Here is a 20,201-nt window from a genome sequence, read left to right as displayed (position 1 = left end):
AATTTTGTTATATTCAATTCAAAATATTTTAGGATTTCCATTGTATTATCTTCTTTCATCTATGAGTTGTTTTTAAAGTACCTACTTAGCTCAATTTCCAAAAACTCGGGGATTTTAAAATCGTCTTTCTGTTATCAATTTTTGGTTTAATTTTATTGTAGTCAGAGAGAATATTTTGGATTACAAAGTCAATCCTTCACAATTTGTGAAGACTTGCTTTATGGCCCTGCATATAGTCTATTTTGGTAAATGTTCTGTGTGTATTTGAGAAGAATATGCACTTTGTAGCAGTTGAGGGGATGGCATTCTGTATATGTTGAATAGGTTGAATTGATCAAGTATGTTGTACCAACCTTCTACATACTAATTTTTGGTCTGCTTGTTTTATCTGTTACTGAGAAATGTGGGTTGAAATCCCCAACTACCTTTGTAGATTCACCTGTGTATCTCTTATAGCTCTTCTGTCAGTTTTTGCTTCATATATTTTATGAAGCTATGTTGAATATGTGCTTAAGATAATGTAGCGAGTGAGTGATAAAGCTGAGACTTAAACTCAGGTCTGACCGAAAAGTATTTCAGTGTACTACTTGATCATACTCATCTAATAATATTGACTCTAAGTTATATTATTTAATTAAAATGATGTAAAAGTTATAGAACTTTAAAAAAAACTTATTTCAAAAAAAATGCTAACTAAATTCATTAATTCCAATCATTCTTAGGGTAGGAAGAAATTGGCAAATGAGAGACCACTTACAGAGAATCTTTCTAAACTTTTTCTTTTGCAGCTGGAAAGTAGTTTTGATATTCTAAAGTCACTTTCTGCTTTCTCTTTATTTACACTGAAATATCACAAAGAGACATAAAGAAATTCTTAAACTTAAAGACTGTTAAAGTGACATTCATATAGAAAGTGGTTCACTATCTAGGAGCTTAACTTTCTCTTCAAAACAATTCAAGAACCGTCACTATTCCTTCTCTCTCTCTCTCTCTCTCTCTCTCTTTCGTTTTGGAAAGCATTAACAGCCTTTTGATACTGTTCTCTCTGTGTGGCATATGTGTCATATCCTACTGTGCTTCCATCTGTTCTATTTTGATATAACTTCAGGGATAGGGAAACATTCAAGGACTCAAAAACAATATGCTAGTGGGATTTTTATTTCTATTTTGTTAATAAACAATGGGGAAAGAAAAATAAAGAAAAATTCCGATTTATCTTTGAAACTCCTTGAATAGAGAAATGTTCAGTATTACAATTTTAAAATTGAAATATGATCATACTACTTTACATTTTGAAGCTTTAGATCATAAAGGGGTTGGAATGTGAAAGAGGGAAAGAGTATTATTGAAGAAGTGTTCTGACTATACCCAGAAAAATGCTGATCCTGGGTTGAAAACAGGACACAGCCCAGGAAAAGTTAAAGGCCTTGTCAAAAGAATCCCTTGCCCCTAGATAAACAGGCTAACAGGAAAATGAAGTTTGTTACTGGACTGGGCGTTGAGAAGTTTCATTCCTCAGCAGGCTTCGGATCCTTTCGGATCTTCTGGCAAAGCCTAAATTCTGTACAACAAATTCTTTCTTGATTTCCTTTTGAAGGAAATTATCTTGAGATAAGATAAGAATGGGTCATCTGGTGATATCTTTTTCTATTAGAGGAAAAGAAAGAAATATGCTGTTCCAAGACTAAAGAATTTAACCTTTTATAAACGTGCAAGGCCATGTTAATTTTTCAAGTGCAACAGTGACATCCAGTGGACAAAATGCTTCAGTAATTTACCAAATAGGTGAATTAAACCTGTTCTATTTGTTATTAAGAACAAATATGTTTGAAAATTTTTCCTCCCTTAATAAATGTTTCTTCCCCCCAAAATAAAGGCCAGTTTCCCATGTTTATATTAAAAAGGCTCTCAGTAACTTGTGTGACAGGGTCTTGGGCCCCACAGAGAGTTGCTCAGCAGAATATGAGTTAATATCCAGCATCCACACAACTCATCTGGGCAGGGGAACAAGACCTGCTCCTTGCTATCTTTCCTCCTGCCATTAGAACTCTGATGAGGTGTTCTGACAGTAGCTACACTTTGAGAGAAGCTCTGATCATACTCTTTAAAGGTTCTCGGAGATAATAGTAAAATAATATCTCTTAGAGACCCGGGTTAGAGTCTGGTTTGAATCCAGAATTGGGGGAAGAGGATTAAAGTAAGGTTTCCAGGTCAGACATGTGCATGAGGAAGAGGAATTTAATTCTACATTTTAATATACTAATGTAGAGCAACTATAACTAACTAAATAGCAACTATAACTAACTAAATATAGTCATCAATAAGTTGTACATTGTTCTTTGTTCTCTTTCAGGTTAGTTTTGGTAAGTAGTCCTAGAAAATTGCTCTGCCCTCTCTAGAAGACATGACTGGTTCTAATGTATAAAAGGACACCCGGTCCTGATGACTAAAGAAAGTTCCCACTAGTCAGTGTCTACTATGAGCAAGCCATGGTGCTATAAGACTTCATGTACATTAATTCACACCTTATGGAGTACCACACAGTCTTGATGTGTAGGCATTATGGAATCTATTTTTATAGATAAGAAAAAAGGGGATCCAAACAAGTTACTCAAGGAGCAGAATCAGAAATCAAATCTCAGTTACTTCAGTTCTAAAGCCTATTAGCATCCAAATAGGAAATGAAGTAGTCAAACTTTCACTATTTTCAGGTGACATGATTCTCTATGTAGAAAACCCTAAAGACTCCACAAGAACACTACTAGAAACAATAAGCAAATACAGTAAATTTTCTGGATACAAAATTGATGTTCAAAAATCCATAGCAACCCTATACTCTAATAATGAGGTGTCAGAAAAAGAAGTGGGGAAAAAAATTTCTTTTGCAATTGCAACAAAAAGAATAAAATACATAGGAATAAATTTAATGAAACACGTGAAGGACCTATATAATGAAAACTACAAGACCTTCTTAAAAGAAATCAAAGAAGATACAAAGAAATGGAAAGAGATACCATATTCTTGGATTGGAAGAATCAACATAGTTAAAATGACCTTATTACCTAAAGCATTATGCAGATTTAATGCAATCCTTATAAAAATCCCATTGGTATTTTTTAAAGCTAGAACAAAAAATCATCAGATTTGTATGGAAGCACAGAAGACCCCAAATTGCCAAAGCCATCCTGAGAAAAAGAATGAGGCTGGAAGTATCACTCTGCCTGACTTCAAATTATACTACAAAGTGACAATAACCAAAATGGCATGGTATTTTCAGAAAAACAGACACAAAGACCAGTGGAACAGAATTGAGAGTCCAGAAGTAAACCCATGTTTATATGGGCAAATAATTTTTGACACAAAAGCCAAACACATACAATAAATGGCGCTGGGAAAATTGGAAAGCCACCTGCAAAAGAATGAAACTAGACCGTTGTCTATCATCACACACCAAAATTAACTCAAAATGGATTAAGGACCTGAATATAAGACCAGAAACAATAAAATGCATAGAAGAAAACATAGGAATTAAACTCATGGACCTTGGACTTAAAAAGGATTGTATGAATTTGACCTCAAAAACAAGGGAAGTAAAAGATAAAATAAATGACTGGGACTACATCAAACTAAAAATCTTCTGCTCAGAAAAAGAAATCATCAATAAGGTAAAGAGACAAACATCCGAATGGGAATATGTATTTGCAAGCAGCGCCTCTGATAAGGGCCTAATATCCAAAATATACAAAGAACTCATATGACACAATAACAACTAAAAAACAAACCATCCAATCAAAAAAATGGGCAGACATGTCTCTCTAGAGGACATACAAATGGCCAACAAATATATGAAAAGATGTTCAACGTTGTTAGCTATTAGGGAAATGCAAAGCAAATGAAATACCACAATGAGATACCATCTCATACCTGTTAGAAGAGCTGTTATCAATAGGACAAGTAATAACAAATGTTGGAGAGGATGTGGAGAAAAAGGAACCGTCATACACTGCTGGTAGGACTACAAATTGGTACAGCCACTATGGAAAACAGTATGGAGGTTCCTCAAAAAACTAAGAATGGATCTACTATATGATCCAGCAATCTCTCTACTGGGTATTTACCCCAAAGACTTGAAAGCTCATATCCCAAAAGATATTTATTTGCTCACCGATGTTCATAGCAGCATCATTCATGGTGGCCAGGACATGGAAACAACCAAAGTGTCCTACGATAGATGATTGGCTAAAGAAACTGTGGTACATATACACAGTGGAATATTACTCAGCCATAAGAAGAGATGAAATACTGCCATTTGCGACAACATGGATGGACCTCGAGATAATCATGCTAAGCAAAATAAGCCAGACTGAAAAAGTTGAAAACCACATGCTATCACTTATATATGGGATAGAAACCTAAAAGCAACAAATGAACAGGACAAAAAGAGACTCATGGGCATGGACAACGGACTAGTGGTTACCAGAGGGGATGGGGGAAGTAGGAGGAGGGAGGTAGATGAGGTAAAAGGGGTCAAATATGTGGTGACAGAAAGAAATCTAACTATGGGAGGGGAACACACAATGCAATATATATATATGCCTTACTGTTAAACTATACACCTGAAACTTACTGGATTTCATTAACCAATATCACCAAAAAAATATTTTTTTTTTTTGAAAAAAGGAATATTCAAGGCTCCTCACAACCCCTACCAGAGTAGTAATTTTGAATAAAATTCATACAGGTAGGAAATAGTAAATAATTGATAGTAACACTACCTCAAAGTGTCGATTGAACTGCTATATCTTGCAGATAGATATCTAAGATAGTCTCTCTTAGAATGTTTTTGACAGTGTGTCTGTCCATCAGACTTGGGAATGACATAAACTAGAAAGGATTATAATATATGGGATCCACACAGATTAAGAAGGCTAAAAATAATGAGGCAAAATCAGAGAGTTGAAACTTAACAGATATGAATGCTATGCCAGTTAGGAATGAGTTTGGCTGTATATAACAGAAAGCCTAAATTAATAATAGCTTAACCAAATGTGCAATATTCATGAGAAGGAAGTGTGATAGTACTCCAAGCTCCTCAGACAATGCCTGGAGGGAGATGTTTCCACTATAGAATTTGCAAACTGGGTCATGCTCTTAGAAGGCTGTTTGGATGATGAGGGGACTCAAAACTGTGTCTATGAAAAATCCTTAAAGAAACCGAGGTATTTATTCTGGAGAAAAGAAAAGGTGTTTAAAGTACTATCTTATGAAAGGAGAATCAGATTTTCCTTGTGACATTCAATAAAGCAAAAATAGGGCCAACTGGTAGATGTCAAGAGAGGCAGATTTTAGCTCACAGATTTTTTTTTAATTCAAGAAGATAACAAATTTATAATAATAACAAAAATAATAGCTATGACTTACAGAGTATTTACAATGTATCTGGCACTATTCTAAGTGTTTTACATGAATTAACTTATTTTAACCTCAAAATTATCCTAGAAGTTTAGACCCATGAGCTCATATCACAATTATTATAATTTCACAGATAAGAACTGAATTTATTTGTCCAAGCCCAGACAGGTAGGAAGTGGTAGATTTACATTCATGGAATCTGACTCCAAAGCAGTAATTCTGACTGCTCTGTGTTCAGGCAGAGTCTTGTCAAATAAAGGTAGGGGTGTGGTGGGGTGAAGGATGTAATAGGCAGATCAAAGCCTGGTTAGGATGAGGTAACTTACATAAGACTAATAGCTATATTTATTGAACATTTGCTATGTGTTAGGCACTAGACTAAAAATTTCAAATGCATTAAAAGAGAAAATCTGGTGAAGCACCTGGAGGACCATTGAGTACATCATAAATACTCAATTACTATTAGTTGTTATGATCACTTTTAATCTTCCTATAAGTTATACTAGATGAGTATTATTGTATCCACTTGCTAATGAAAAAACTAGAGGCTTGAAAGATAAAGTAAATTTCCCAAAGTCATGATAAAGCCAGCATGTGAATTCAGCTCTCCTTGATACTATAGCCCTATTCTTTCTACTATGCCATGTTTCACTAGAGCACCTACTCTTCCAATCTGGAAGTTTTGTGGTTCTGTGAAACCAGTAAGCAAATGGTAAGTTCAACTTAAAAAAAAAAAAAAAGTCTACGCAAGCTTAGATAAATCTTACAAATTAGTAGACTATTAGCTATTTAAAGTTAAATATTATAATAAGTATATGTCAGAAATATAATGAAATAAGATTGATTTTTTTAATATTCAAATCCACTTATATACCAGCTAAAGAGAATTTTCCTGGTTCTTCCCTCTAAAAACTCCATTTGGAAATTCTCAGGTACCAATAAATGAAGAGAAACTCAAACCAGAATAGTGACCATGAGTTAAAGTCAAATGGCCCTCAAGGACAAGAACCAAATATAAGCATAAGCGCTAGGGTCTAAAAGCCCTTGAGGAACTAGAGCTTGAGATCACCACCACTGACACAGACTCCTGTACAAGGTGGAAGTATAAATGAGCTCTCTATACAAAGCTGGCAGCCTGTGAAACACGGAGAAGAAAAACTCTACCCATTGGTGTGTGTAGAGACATGCACGGAAACAAGCTAACAGACTGGGCCATGGATGGAAAAGGAGTCACAAAGAGAAATTTGAACCCCAAGCCTTTGCTGGGAATGGCTATGGGTAGAAATTTGTACTAACTTGAAGATGACAAACCTGAAGTCCCCCCAAACCCCCCCAAAACCTATATAGAACCAGTGAAACCTGTAGGACCCTAGCAGAACCAAATCAGAAATGACCCCAGAGTACATAGAATTATCACAATAAATAACTCTGAGGATAAACTCACAGTCAAAAATCAGAAAAAAAAAAAATCTCTATGAGAAACAATCAGCAGACCCAACAAATAAATATAATAAACAGCCAGACACTGAGGTAATTAAGCAATATGAAAACCTAGTTATCAAGTTGGATTTGTGCTGGGGATGCAAAGTTGGTACAAACCAATTAATTTGATACACTACATTAACAAATTGAAAGTTAAAAATCATATGATCATATCAATAGATACAGAAAAGGCATTCAACAAAATTTAGCATTCATTTATGACAAAAACTCTTAGCAAAGTGAGAATAGAAGCAATATGCCTCAACATAATAAAGGCCATATATCACAAACCTACAGCCAACAACTTACTCAACGGGGAAAGGTTAAAAGCATTTTCCTTAAGATCAGGAATAAGACAAGAATGCCCACTTTTACCACTTCTGTTCAACATCTAATTGGAAATCCTAGCCGCGGCAATCAGACAAGAGAGAGAAATAAAGGTAACCAAATTGGAAAGGAAAAAGTAAAACTCTCATTATTTGCAGATAACATGATATTATATATAGGGAACCCTAAAGGTTCCACCAAAAAACTATTAGAATTGATCAATGAATTCAGTAAAGTAGCAGGATACAAAATTAATATTCAGAAGTCAGTTGCATTTTATATACCAATGATGAACTTTCTTAAAGAGAAATTAAGAAAACAATCCCATTTACGATTGCATTGAAAATGATAATTAACCAAGGCAGTAAAAGACCTGTTCTCAGAAAATTATGTCATTGAAAAAGAAATTGAAGAAGATGCAAATAAATGGAAGTATATACTGTGCTCATGGGTAGGAAGAATCAACATCATTAAAATGGCCATACTATCCAAAGCAACCTATAGATTCAATGCAATCCTTATCAAAATACCAATGGCATTTTTCAGAGAGCTAGAACAAATAATCCTAAAATTTATATGGAACCATAAAAGACCTCAAATAGCCGGCAATCTTGAGAAAGAACAAAGTTGGGGGTATCACACTACCTGATATCAAACCATACTACAAAGCTACAGTAATCAAAACAGCATAGTACTGACATAAAAACAGAAACATTGATCAATGGAACAGAATAGAGAGCCCAGAAATAAATTCATATCTATGCACTCATTTAATATATGACAAATGAGGCAAGAACATACAATGGAGTAAAAACTGTCTCTTTAATAAATGGTGCTGGGAAAATTCAACAGATACATGCAAAAAAAATGAAACTGGACCACCTTCTTACACAGTATACAAGAATAGACTCAAAAAGTCTATTAAAGTAAGACCAGAAATGATAACATTTTAGAAGAAAATATAGGCAATAATCTCTCCGCTATTGCTACTATTAATTTCTTTGGACAAGAAAAACAAAAGGAAAAATAAACAAATGGGACTACATTGAACTAAAAAGTTTTTGCACAGCACAGGAAACCAACAACAAAACGAAAAGACGATCAACTGAATGGGAGAAGATACCTGCTTATGATACACCGGATAAGACGTTAGTATCCAAAATAGATAAAGAACTCAGACAACTCAACAATAAAACAAACAAACAAACAATAAACAATAAAAACCAAAAAAAAGCAATCCAATTAAAAAATGGGCAGACTTAAATAGAGATTTTTCCAAAGAGGAAATACAGATGGCCAATAGACATATGAAAAGATGCTCAAAGTCACTAATCATCAGAGAAATGCAAAGTAAAACCACAATGAGATATTATCTCACACCTGTCAGAATGGCTATCACCAATAAATCAAAGAACAGCAAGTGTTGGCGAGGATATGGAGAAAAGGGAACTCTCATACACTGTTGGTGGGAATGCAAATTGGTACGGCCACTATAGAAAACAGTCTGGAGTTTCCTCAAAATTAAAAATGAATATATTTTTGACCCAGCAATTGTACTTCTGGGTATTTTTCCAAAGAAAACCACAACAATAATTCCTAAAGATCTATGCACCCCTATGTTCATGGTAGCACTATTTACAATAGCTAAGATAAGGATGGTGGTAGAGAATTTTCCTAGATATGAATCCTAAGATTGAAAAATTCTAGTGAATCTCAATCAAGATAAGGAGATGAAAACCAACACCAGGACACACTGAAGTTAAACTGTAGGAATCGAAGATATTTGAAAAAATTCTTTTAAAACTACTGAGGATGAGTGGTGGGAGCATAGGAGCATGGGAACAGATGAGTAAAGAATAATCAGACTGACGTGGACTTTCAATAGACTTTTTAAATTTTATTTATTTATTTATTGTTTTAGCAATTATAGAAATCAGGGGGAAAAAAGGAATGTTAAGGAAAACAAACCCCAACAAAGTTAGATAAATATTTTCTCGCTAGCTACAACCCTCAGACATCAAAATCGGGGATAGCTATCAAATAGCTCTTGCTCTGTATCATATCATTAGACACAACTGTGAAGAGGGCCTGTGAGAATGAAGTTTCCATTAGGAGAAAAACAAGTAACAAATTAAAGTTATATCCTTGTGTTGCTCTTTGAAAAATTGTGGCAATTCTTTCTGCAAGGGCCAGACACCTTTGCAAAGTGTCAAATCACGATCAATAGTACAATTCCCTTACTGACCTTTCATTTATCAGACTCTCTCTCTCATCACCCATTGATTAGAAACTTTATTATGTACCTGTGTAGGACAGACTTTTCATGATATGACCACTATCTGCCCTGTGAGCTGGACTTGGGACAGAATGGACATTGCTTATTGCAAACCCCCCCTCCCTTAAAGACTATCTGATCATTCTATCATAAATCAGTACCCCTCCCTTGGCCTCCCACGATGTGCTGGTTTCTGGAACAGGCCATTGTCCTTATCTGGTCAAGTATGTAAAGTAATTTTTTGTACCTCGTAGCATTCATATGCTAGTACCTGTAACTATACCTTTTTGCCCTATATTATTCTTTGGTGCCTGTTAAGCAGTGTGGGGATCCATTCTGCCCAAGATACACTTTGTACCTTGTATATAAGTTTCTCTTAATAAGCTCTGTTAATTTCCAGACGGAAGTGGCCAGTCTCTTTCTTTGGTCTTTCTCTCCCTTTTGCTCACAGAGATAGATTTTGAGTCTCAGGGCCTTTCCCTGGGTCTACACGTACAAACAATCTCTTGGAAATGCTCCTCTTCAATATTTCCCTTAATTTTCCACAAAATTTTGCCACAAAATGGAAATACCAATATTATTTTTTTCTCATTATAAAAGCAAAAGACATTCATTGTGGAAAACAAAATAAATCAGAAATGTACATGGAGGGGTCAACTCTGAACTTATCACAAACTCAAATATGCAAAAATACAGCATTCCTTATCTTCTGTGACTGACTTAAACTTCCTCTTGAGTTCTCATTATACAGATGGAAAATAGAAGTGGAATAGGAATGTAAACCAGCCAGTTAAAGTTATCTCAGTTCTTTCTGTTTCAACATCTCATTCCAAGTAAGTGTATTTGAGCAATCCTCAGGAATCCACTTCTGAACTTTTGGACTTTAACTCACCTACAAATTTTCCACTTCTAGGATTCACTAGCTATCCTTATTTACAATCTTACTCTCTTTGATGAGGGTCTTACTCCTAACAAATCAAGCACAAGGAGGGAAATAAAAATTTTTCAGACATACAGAGACTCAAAACCAAGCAAAATAAAACTCCTTTGCACCTTTCTTGGGAAGTTATTGAAAAATGTGCTCTAAAACAAAAATATAACCAAAAATGAAAATGATTTATAACATAGGGAACAGGAGGTCTAGATAAGCCAAAGGTGAAAGGATTCACCAGGGCGACAGCTGTCATCAGGCACAAGGGCACACCAATTCAGATTAGAGTGGATCACAGGTACCACCGCAGACGTACCTGGAAACATAAGTCTTACGTTTTTAATTGAGGGCAGAAATAAAGTGGGATATCTTTTCCCAACTTCTTAGTATTTCCAAATCAAAACAACAAAATTTGAAGAGTAGAGAATGATGGGATTTATCAGTATGAAGGTTTTGTTTTTAAGAATAAGGATCACCATTTTAAACTTAACAACACTAAAAGATCATGTTTCATCATTATTACCTTCAAGTTATGCATTTTTTCCTACACTTACAAATATAACAGTCAACCATTGAATTTAACAGATAAACACACACATGTAGCACAATTATACGCACATATACTGGTAGTGTGAATATCTTTTAAAACTTATTTTAATATGATTACAAATTTACAAAAAAGTTTTAAGACTACTAAAGGAATTTCAGTAGATTCACCAGACTCACAAATTGTTTATATTTTGCACCATTTGCTTTATCATTCTCCTTCTGACATATATTTGTTTGAACATATGCATGCATTCATGCATTTATATGTATGTATATCATGTCCAAACCATTTAAAATTAAATTGTTACAGGTATAGAAGGCAATTGTGCCCTCTGCCCCTAAAAACTTTTGTGTGTACTTTCTAAGAATAAAGACATTCTCTTACGTAACCAGTAAATGAGAAAATTTAACATTGATGCTATATATATTATATAATCTGAAGTCCATATTCAAATTTCAATTATTCAAATGATGTTCTTCATACCTATTTCTTTTTTCTTGTCCAGCATCCATTCCAGGATCCCATATTGTATTTAGTTGTGATAATCCATTGCTCTCTTGTAATTTGGAACAGTTCCTGGCCACATGGTGAATGATTTCTCCATTGTAAAGTAAATATTTTTCTCTATGTAAATATTAAGTAATTGGTGGGAAGTACTTTAATACTATGTAAATACTCTATCATATTTTCACCCACTAGTTTAACATCCACATGATACCTAACTTCATTTCTTTTACATTTTTTAGTTAGCATTCTATTTTAAGTCAGTTTTCCCATTTTTCTTATTCATTCAATCATTCATTAAATAATTCATATCAGTATGGAATCTTATTGTATTCAATGCATTATACTCCATTTCGATAATTTATCTTGATGCTCAAATTGTCCTAAATTTAGGTAGTTAGAGACCCTTCAAGTTAGATCCTTTGTACATTTTGACACATTCTAATCTGTCACAGGCAATCATTTTTGCAAATTTTTCCACATTAGATTAGTTTTTCCTATTCTAGAACTTTATATAAATAGAATCAGACACTATGTTCTCTTTTTACATATGGCTTCTTTCAGTCAGAATGTTTTTTATTTTTACTTAACAAAAAAATTCTCTCCTTATGGCAATTGTTAGTTTCCCTTGTACAATGTTTAATAGAAGTGGTGACAGTGAGCATCATTATTTTGTTCCCAATCTTAGGGAGAAATTAATCAATAATTCACCATTAAGTATGATAATAGCTATAAAATTTCGACAGATGCTCAGATTGATGAAAAGTTTTAATCATGCTGAATTTTCCCAATACTTTATCAAATGCTTTCTGCTTCTGTTGACATTATCATGTAGTTTTTATTCTTTATTCTGTTAATGTGGTGAATCACATCAACGTATCTTTGAAATGTCAGTTCAACCTTGCATTCTTAAGACAAGGACTATTTGATCATGTTGTATTGTCCTTTTTATATACAGCTGAATGGGATTCACTAACATTTTGTTAAAGATTTTTTTCTCTATGTTTATAAAAAATATTGGTCTATAACTTTTCCTTCCTCCCTCCCTCCCTCCTCCCTCCCTCCTCCCTCCCTCCCTCCCTCCCTTCCTTCCTTCCTTCCTTCCTTCCTTCCCTCCTCCTTTCTTTCCTCCTTTCCTTCTTTCCTTTTTTTCTTTTTCCTTTGTGTATGTCTGTGTGTGTGTATGCATGTGTTGTCTGCATATGTGTTGCCTGTGTGTGTGTGTATGATGTCTTTTAATGGTCTTGTTATTAGGATTATGTTGGCTCATAAAAGGAGTTAGGTAGTAGTTCCCCGTCTAATTTTCTATAAGAATTCATGTAAGATCGGTGTTATTTCTTCTTTGAATGTTTGATAGATTTCACCAATGAAACTATTGATTCTAGAGTTTTCATTTATAAGTGTTAAATAATGAGTTAAATTTCTTTAATAGATATAGGGCCATTCAGTTTCATTATTGGACTAGTTTTGGTAAGCTGTGTTTTGCAGGGAATTTGTGCATTTCTTCTAAAATCTCAAATTTTGGTGGTGATAAAGTCATTTATAGTATCCCCTTATTACCTTATCAATATATGTAGAATCTGTAATGATCAGCGCCCCATTTCATTCATAATATTGGTCACTTGTGTTCTAGTTCTTGATCAGTCTTCCCAGGTTATATTGATTTTGTTGGTTTTTCAAATAACCAATTTGGTCTTAATTAATTTTTTTATTATTGGTATTTTTCCTTTTAATTTAGATCTGCTCTTCTCTTTATTATTTCCTTCTACTTAATTTTTATTACCTTTGCTCACCAACTCTTTTTTTCTATCTTTTCAGAGTTCAGTCTTGGGTCATACTTTCAGACCTTTTTTCTTTTCTAATATGAACATTTAAAGCTATAAACTTCTCTCTAACCATTGCTTTACTTGTCCCTTCAATTTTCATGTTATGTTTTTAGTATTTAGTTCAAAATATTTTCAAATTTTTCTTGTAATTTCTTCTTGAACCCAAAGTTATTTATAAGTTTTTTGCTTCACTTGCAAATATTTAAGAATTTTCCAATATCTTTTTTGTACTGATTTCTAATTTAATTCCATTATGGTCAGAGACTATGCTCAATATCATTTCAGTACTTCAAAATTTATTGAAACTTATTTTTTCAGCCCAGTACATTGTCTAACTTGGTGACCATTCCACATGCACTTGAAACAGATGTGAATGCTGCCATTTTTGAGTACTGTGTTCTATAAATGTCAATTAGTGCAATTTGGTTGATTGATAATTTTGTCCAAGTCATTATATCCTTACCAATGTTCTTTCTACTGTTCTATAAATTATGGAGAAAGACATAGTGAATTGCCAACTATACTTGAAGGTTTGTCTGTTTCTACTGTCTGTTCTGTCAGTTTTTCCTTCCAGTAGTTTGAAACTTTGATTTATATGTATACGTGTTTAGTATTTTTTATTCCTTCTTGATGAATTGATTTATTATGAAATGTCCCCTTTATCCCTGATAATATTTCTCATCTTGAAATTTACTTTATCTTATATTGACAATCCAGCTTTTTGACAATTCACATTTTCATGGTATCATAGTCTCCATTAAAAAAATTTAACCTATGTCTTTCATTTTAGGTGAATTTCTAATGGACAGCATGCAGTTGGGTATAAACAATCTCTGCCATTTAATTAGTGTTTAGTTTATTTACAGTTAAAGGAACAATTAATATAGTTGAGTTTAAGTTTATTGTTTTGATATTTTCTACTTGTCTCATTATGGTCATATTTTTTTACTTCTACATAGATTATAAACCCTATAACACACTGTAATTTTTGTCTTTTATTTAAATAATCAATTACCTTTCAAAATTAAATAAAATGAGAAAAAGTTTTTTTTATGTGCTTACATTTTTTTACCTTTTCTGGCATTCTTCATTCCTTTGTGAAGATCCAGATTTCCACACTGTATCGTATTCTTTCAAGTCTGCTGGTGATGTATTCGTTCAGCCTTGTTTGTCTGAAAATGTCTTTATTATGTCTTCAAATTTTGAATATTTTTGCCAAAAATGAATCTCCTTATCTCCTTTCCAGGATTTTCTCCATTTTCAGTCATTCCAGGAACCCTAGAGACTAGCTTTTTTTTGCTTGAGTTCTAGTTGCCCCATTCAACATAAACTATGGAATGCCTGCAAAAGAAAAGTCATAAAAATTGCAGATATTCCAGTGACTTTCCCTTATTTTAAGGGTTGACTTCTCCTTAGTTTCTGGTAGCTTTTGGTAACTCTCCAGTGCCTTCAAGTAAATGTTAATTACATTTTATTTAGAATTGAAATTGTTATCTGTGACAGGATTGATCCAATGCAAACTACTCCACCATGACCAGTACTATAACATGAATAATTAAAAATTATAATTATTTTCTTTGAGTTTTTCAAATCCGAGGTCCTGAGACTACATATACCAACTGTGTGACTACTATAAGTAGAATATATCAACCACACTTGGATATGTTTGCATTAGCAATAATTTACTTTCTGAGACTGTAACTGGTTTCCCACATTTCTTTTCTGAATTGCAAAACTGTCCTTTGTTCTGACAAAGTGCTCTGTCAAAGCAGTCAAGTGCAAATTCTTACAGCTGTGAGTCATCCTTCTCATCAAAAGCCTCATAATGTAGCTTACTTACTTTTTCCATTTGTTAAACAAAGGAGAATTTCCCATTCCCTTCCATAACAACTCTATTTTATTACTTTATATGTTAGGCTACTGTGCATGATTTTGTTTAAAGTGTACCACTGTTAAAAAAAAAAAAAAAGTTTGTAAACCCTAGCCTAGAAAATCTCTAGCAGTTTCTAAAATTCAATAACTTAATATATTTTAACTTGCTTGACTCTCAAAGAGTGATATATTTATTTGAAAACAATCTTTGACATTGAAATTCCTACTCCTAGGTGATCTTCAAAGTGCTGCCTACTGTTTGATAGTAGGTGGAATCATTTATCAACAAAATAATCCTCTAATTTCTTTCTATTGGAACTCATTCAAGGATCTATAATGCAAAACTCTTTGCTAATTATTTTGCCATTAACATTACTAATCTGTACTACTTGGCATTTTCATCATAGTAATCAAACTAAAAAACAGAAAGACTTGTGTTGAGAAATGCATACTGTTCCCAGCAAATGTCATTTTAGTTCAAAGGCGTATGTAAGCTGTACACTGAACTAAGACTTCATAATAATTCAGAAGTGTGACTGTGCTAACCTCCTAGAATCAGACACATTTACAAAAGACTGGCACTGACTAAAAGTTTATGCAATCATTTCTCTGATTTGTTGTAAGTTTCATCACTGTTATCTGGATATTCCTGTTTAATTGTGATATAGAACTTATTAGTCATCACCTATCATCTTAATCAAAAGGAATATTATAATAAGCACTCAAAGCTTCCAGTGAATAAGGATGCTGTTTAATGAAAAACAATATACTAATATAGGTCAGAATGTTCCCAGCTGGGTGTGCTTACTAATTTACCAAATGCAATCAGAAGACTTTTAAAGGTAAAGTACTAGGTGCCCTTTTTAGCATGTTAAGTGAGAGGCCCACACACAAAAGCTATTATTATACCTAATCTAAAATACTGGTAGATCCACCCACACCTTGTAAGCTTCTTGAAGATACTGACCATGTCATTATATTATTAATCTTTTTCATTCTGTCAATGTGAACATGTTGTCTTGTATTTTGGTAGGTGGTCAGGAAACGTTTGTTGAATAACTCCATCTTTATTTGATAAACTTGGCCATAAGTAAAGTCATTCAGTTAACAGAAAAAACTCAGGACCTGATAGTCTTTCATATCCAGAATAGTATTATTGTTACCATTTTTATCTCTACTACTAATGCAATAGTTTAAACCTACCTACCAAATTATGTTATTATATTGATTAAAACTTCTCTCTTGTCTTCAGTTTCCTGAACAGTAAAATGAGGGAGACATCTTCTAGTTACACTCGATAATCAACTGAACGGCTATGTTACCTACAGAATGTCATACAAAGCATTAATTTTATCAAAGTTGTAAAATTGTCATAAGTGGTCAAGATCTGTAATTCTATAATCATGTTGCAAAAACAAGAATAGCTCAGCTCAAACAAAAAATTCTTCTGTCAAAAGAATAATCACAGGAAAATGCATTGGTGTCTGAACTTTTCATTTAAAACTGAAGTCTGTCGCTTTAGACACGACAATCTTGTTCTTTACAATATATTTTAAAAAGTGCGTTTTAAAAATGCAAAATAGCTACTGCTGGTAGGTAGCTTGATGGTGATAAAAGGAACAGTTCTTAGAATTAAAACTAACAGGTAATATAATGGCAGAAGAAAAGACCAAGAAGTAAGAACACTCATTGTGTATGTTGATATTACCGAGGGGATCAGTGTGGCTATAGCACATACTGAGGTAGGAAACAAGAAAGGTCAGCAGGGGTCAGACTAGGGAAGGCCTTGAATAATCCTCTACTACCTGGACCGATTGCTCTTCATACTATGGTGACTAGGAAGCCTTGATGCTGTCTGAGCATGGAACTAGTGGTTATGTAAACCATGTTTGGAAGGCTACGCATGATGATATGAAGCAGAGACCAAGAGCCGGGGGATAAGCCCTATTCTCAATAAATATAGAATTAAATGAATACTTCCTATTTTACTTTATTAATGTGAGATATATCACAAATGCAAGCAAGAGAAAATACAATAAGTACGTACAATTTAGGGAATAATAAACACCAGCTTTTAAACATTTAAATACTTTTTGCTACCTATGTATATATTCCTTGTTATATTTTAATTTTTCCAGTCCTTGACTTTTATATAACAGAATCATACTCTAAGTATTTTTCTGTGATAGCTTTTTTCCCTACTCTGCATTTTTGAGATTCTCATCTATATTCGTGCCTAGTTCATAGCTGTAGTTCATTCTTTTTTGCTGTGGTATAGTAGTCCACTGTTTGAATATACCACAGTTTTATCCTTTGATGATGTTTTCAGTTTTCTGCTGTTATAAACAGTGCAGTGAAGAAGCTCCTGCATATGCCTACTGGTGTATGTACAAATGTTTCTCCAGGGTAGATGCTATCTAAAAGTGGAAGTGCTGGATCATTGGAAATGGGATTTTCAACTTTTAAGGCAACACTAATTGTTACCCAAAGTCATCAGCAAATTTACAGGGTCATCAGGACTGTGTGACAGTTTCTCTACTTTCTCGCCAACATCAAAAAATTAACCAATTTTTCTCAACAACGAAAAAACAAACAATCCATTTAAAAATGGGCAAAAGTACTGAATAGATACTTCTCCAAAGAGAAAATACAGATGGCTAATCAACATATGAAAAGGTGCTCGAGGAGGTCGCTAACCATCAGAGAAATGCAAAGTAAAACCACAATGAGATATCACCTCGCACTATCAGAATGGCTATCATCAATAAATCAGAAAACAAGTGTTGGCAAGGATGGGAGAAAAGGAAACCCTCATACATTGTTGGTGAGATTGTAAATTGGTACAGCTGCTATGGAAAACAGTATGGATTTTCCTCAAAAAATTAAAAATGGATATACTTTTTGACCCAGCAATTGCATTTCTGGATATTTATCCAAAGAAAACCAAAACAATAATTCATAAAGATCTATGCACCCCAATATTCATGGCAGCACAATTTACAATAGCCAAGATATGGAAGCAACCTAAATGCCCATCAACAGACAATTGAATAAAGAAATTATGGTTCATATATACAATGGAATAGTACTCAGACATTTAAAAAAATGAAATCCTATCATTTGCAATGACATGAATAGACCTAGAGGTTATTATGCTGAGCAAAATAAGTCAGACAAAGAAAGACAAATACCATATGATTTCACTAACATGCAGAATCTAAGGAAGAAAAAGAACAAATTAATCAAAAACAGACTCACAAATATAGTGGACAATTCGGTGACGGACACAGGGGCGGGGTTAGGGGGCTGGAAGAATGGGGAGAAGGCTTAAAGGAGTACAAATTAGTAGTTGATAAGTTGGTCATGAGGGTAGGGAACACAGCAGAGGGATTGCAGTTAGGATTAATATGATGGCTAGGTGGAGGGCCAGGGAAGGGAGGGAGCAATTGGGGGTATCGTTTTATGAACTATATAGATGTCTAACTAATGAACTGTATACTTGAAACTAATTTAAATAGATTATTTTTTTAAATTAACCAAGTTTTAAGTTTTTGTAAATCTAGTAGACACAAAATGGTAACTTGCTGATTTTAGCTTGTATTTCTCTGCTTGCTAATGAGATTAAGAATCTTTCCATACGTCTATTGACCTTACTGCTCCCTCTTCTGTGAAATATCTAACCATATCATTTGCCCACCTTCTGGTTGGCTTATATTTCTTTATCGATTTGCCAGACTATCTCTATCTCATATCAGGTTTGCATATATCCATCTATCTGTTTCTAGCATCTGTTTCTAGCATCATTTTTGGATGAATTCATTTTTTACTTATTTGAATATTTAAAACTGGTCACTTAAAAAATTATTTTCAATGAAACTTTCAGTAAAGGCAGTTATAAGAGATTCTTGAAAATACTCAATTATCACTGAGGATTTCTGTGCCACCAGAGGGAGCTCAGAGGGGTCCATGAATGTGCACGACTGCATTCAAGCATACGAAGGCTAGGGTAGTCCAGCTTTACTGAGTATTTTTTTATTACTCTGATTTACATCAGGATCTCAGGGTTTTAAAGCATTTTTGCACTATGTCTCACGTTTTACTCTATTATTTTACTATTTTTATTTTATTTTTTCACATCACTATGGCATAATAAGACACATCATGAGATGAAATAAATATTGCCTGTAGGATTTTTAAAGGCCCACTGATTCTCTGTTCTTAGTGTATTCGCCGGCTACCAGTCTTGTCCTTCTCTAGACTCTGGGACCAACCCCAAAGGAGGGAAGTTTGGTGCACTTGCTCTGGCCACTTCTTGCAAATTAAGCTCGTTCTGTTCTAATCTTGTTGGCCAGGACTAATAATGAGATTCTGCCATAAACCCTCATTACGAGTAACAAGCTTTGTGTTTTGTTCTTTGTCACCTGGGCTCCCATCTAAAACCCAGTACTTCTATGACCGTTTCTCCAGGAGACCAAAGTTCTGTCCTGAAACCCAGGTCAGTGATATGGACCCTGTACTCTGTTCCTCCAGGCACTAACAACTAGGAATGCAGAGTGACTTTCTTAGCTAGAGTGTTTGTTTTTTTCCACACCGCTTTCTGGGATAGAGGCTAGTCCTAGAATATGGACAGGCCACAAGTCAAGTTGCTTGGTTGTTCTCTCTTTGTTCTGGCTGCTAGGAATCCGAAAAATCAGATATTTATTACTATAAACATAAACTATGTTTTTAATAAACTATAGCTTTGCTAAAATGTTTACTGATATATTTTCATCTATTTGTTGAACCAGTGAAACTCTTTGTTATTTACTTCTGGAATATGGTAATATAAAAGATTGACAGAATCCTTGCCATCAGAAGTCTACGGTCTAGCAAGACTGCAAGGCATCAAACAAGTAGTAACTGGGTAAGTGCTGCAAAAGGGAAGACTCAAAGTAAGCTTAAAACACAAAGACTTAATCTCAGCTAGTTAACATTTATTACCGGATATTTGCCTTTTATTCTAGTTTTTAAATGTTGTTTTGG

General features: G+C 34.0%; 1 long non-coding RNA gene across 1 annotated transcript in view; it reads right to left on the bottom strand.

The window, feature by feature from the left end:
• Nucleotides 1–10,435: 10,435 nt before the first annotated feature.
• The window catches only part of LOC118614958, a 37,535-nt gene continuing 27,769 nt past the window's right edge, over nucleotides 10,436–20,201 (bottom strand). Inside the window, exons 3-4 of the long non-coding RNA XR_004956194.1 lie at nucleotides 14,370–14,648; nucleotides 10,436–11,601 (exon numbers count right to left, since the gene is read on the bottom strand). This is a non-coding gene — a long non-coding RNA (uncharacterized LOC118614958). The remainder of the gene's footprint in view (nucleotides 11,602–14,369; nucleotides 14,649–20,201) is intronic.

The sequence above is a fragment of the Rousettus aegyptiacus genome, unplaced genomic scaffold (assembly GCF_014176215.1).
Source record: "Rousettus aegyptiacus isolate mRouAeg1 unplaced genomic scaffold, mRouAeg1.p scaffold_m13_p_3, whole genome shotgun sequence".
Classification (NCBI taxonomy): domain Eukaryota; kingdom Metazoa; phylum Chordata; class Mammalia; order Chiroptera; family Pteropodidae; genus Rousettus; species Rousettus aegyptiacus.
This window is presented reverse-complemented; position numbering and strand designations above follow the sequence as displayed.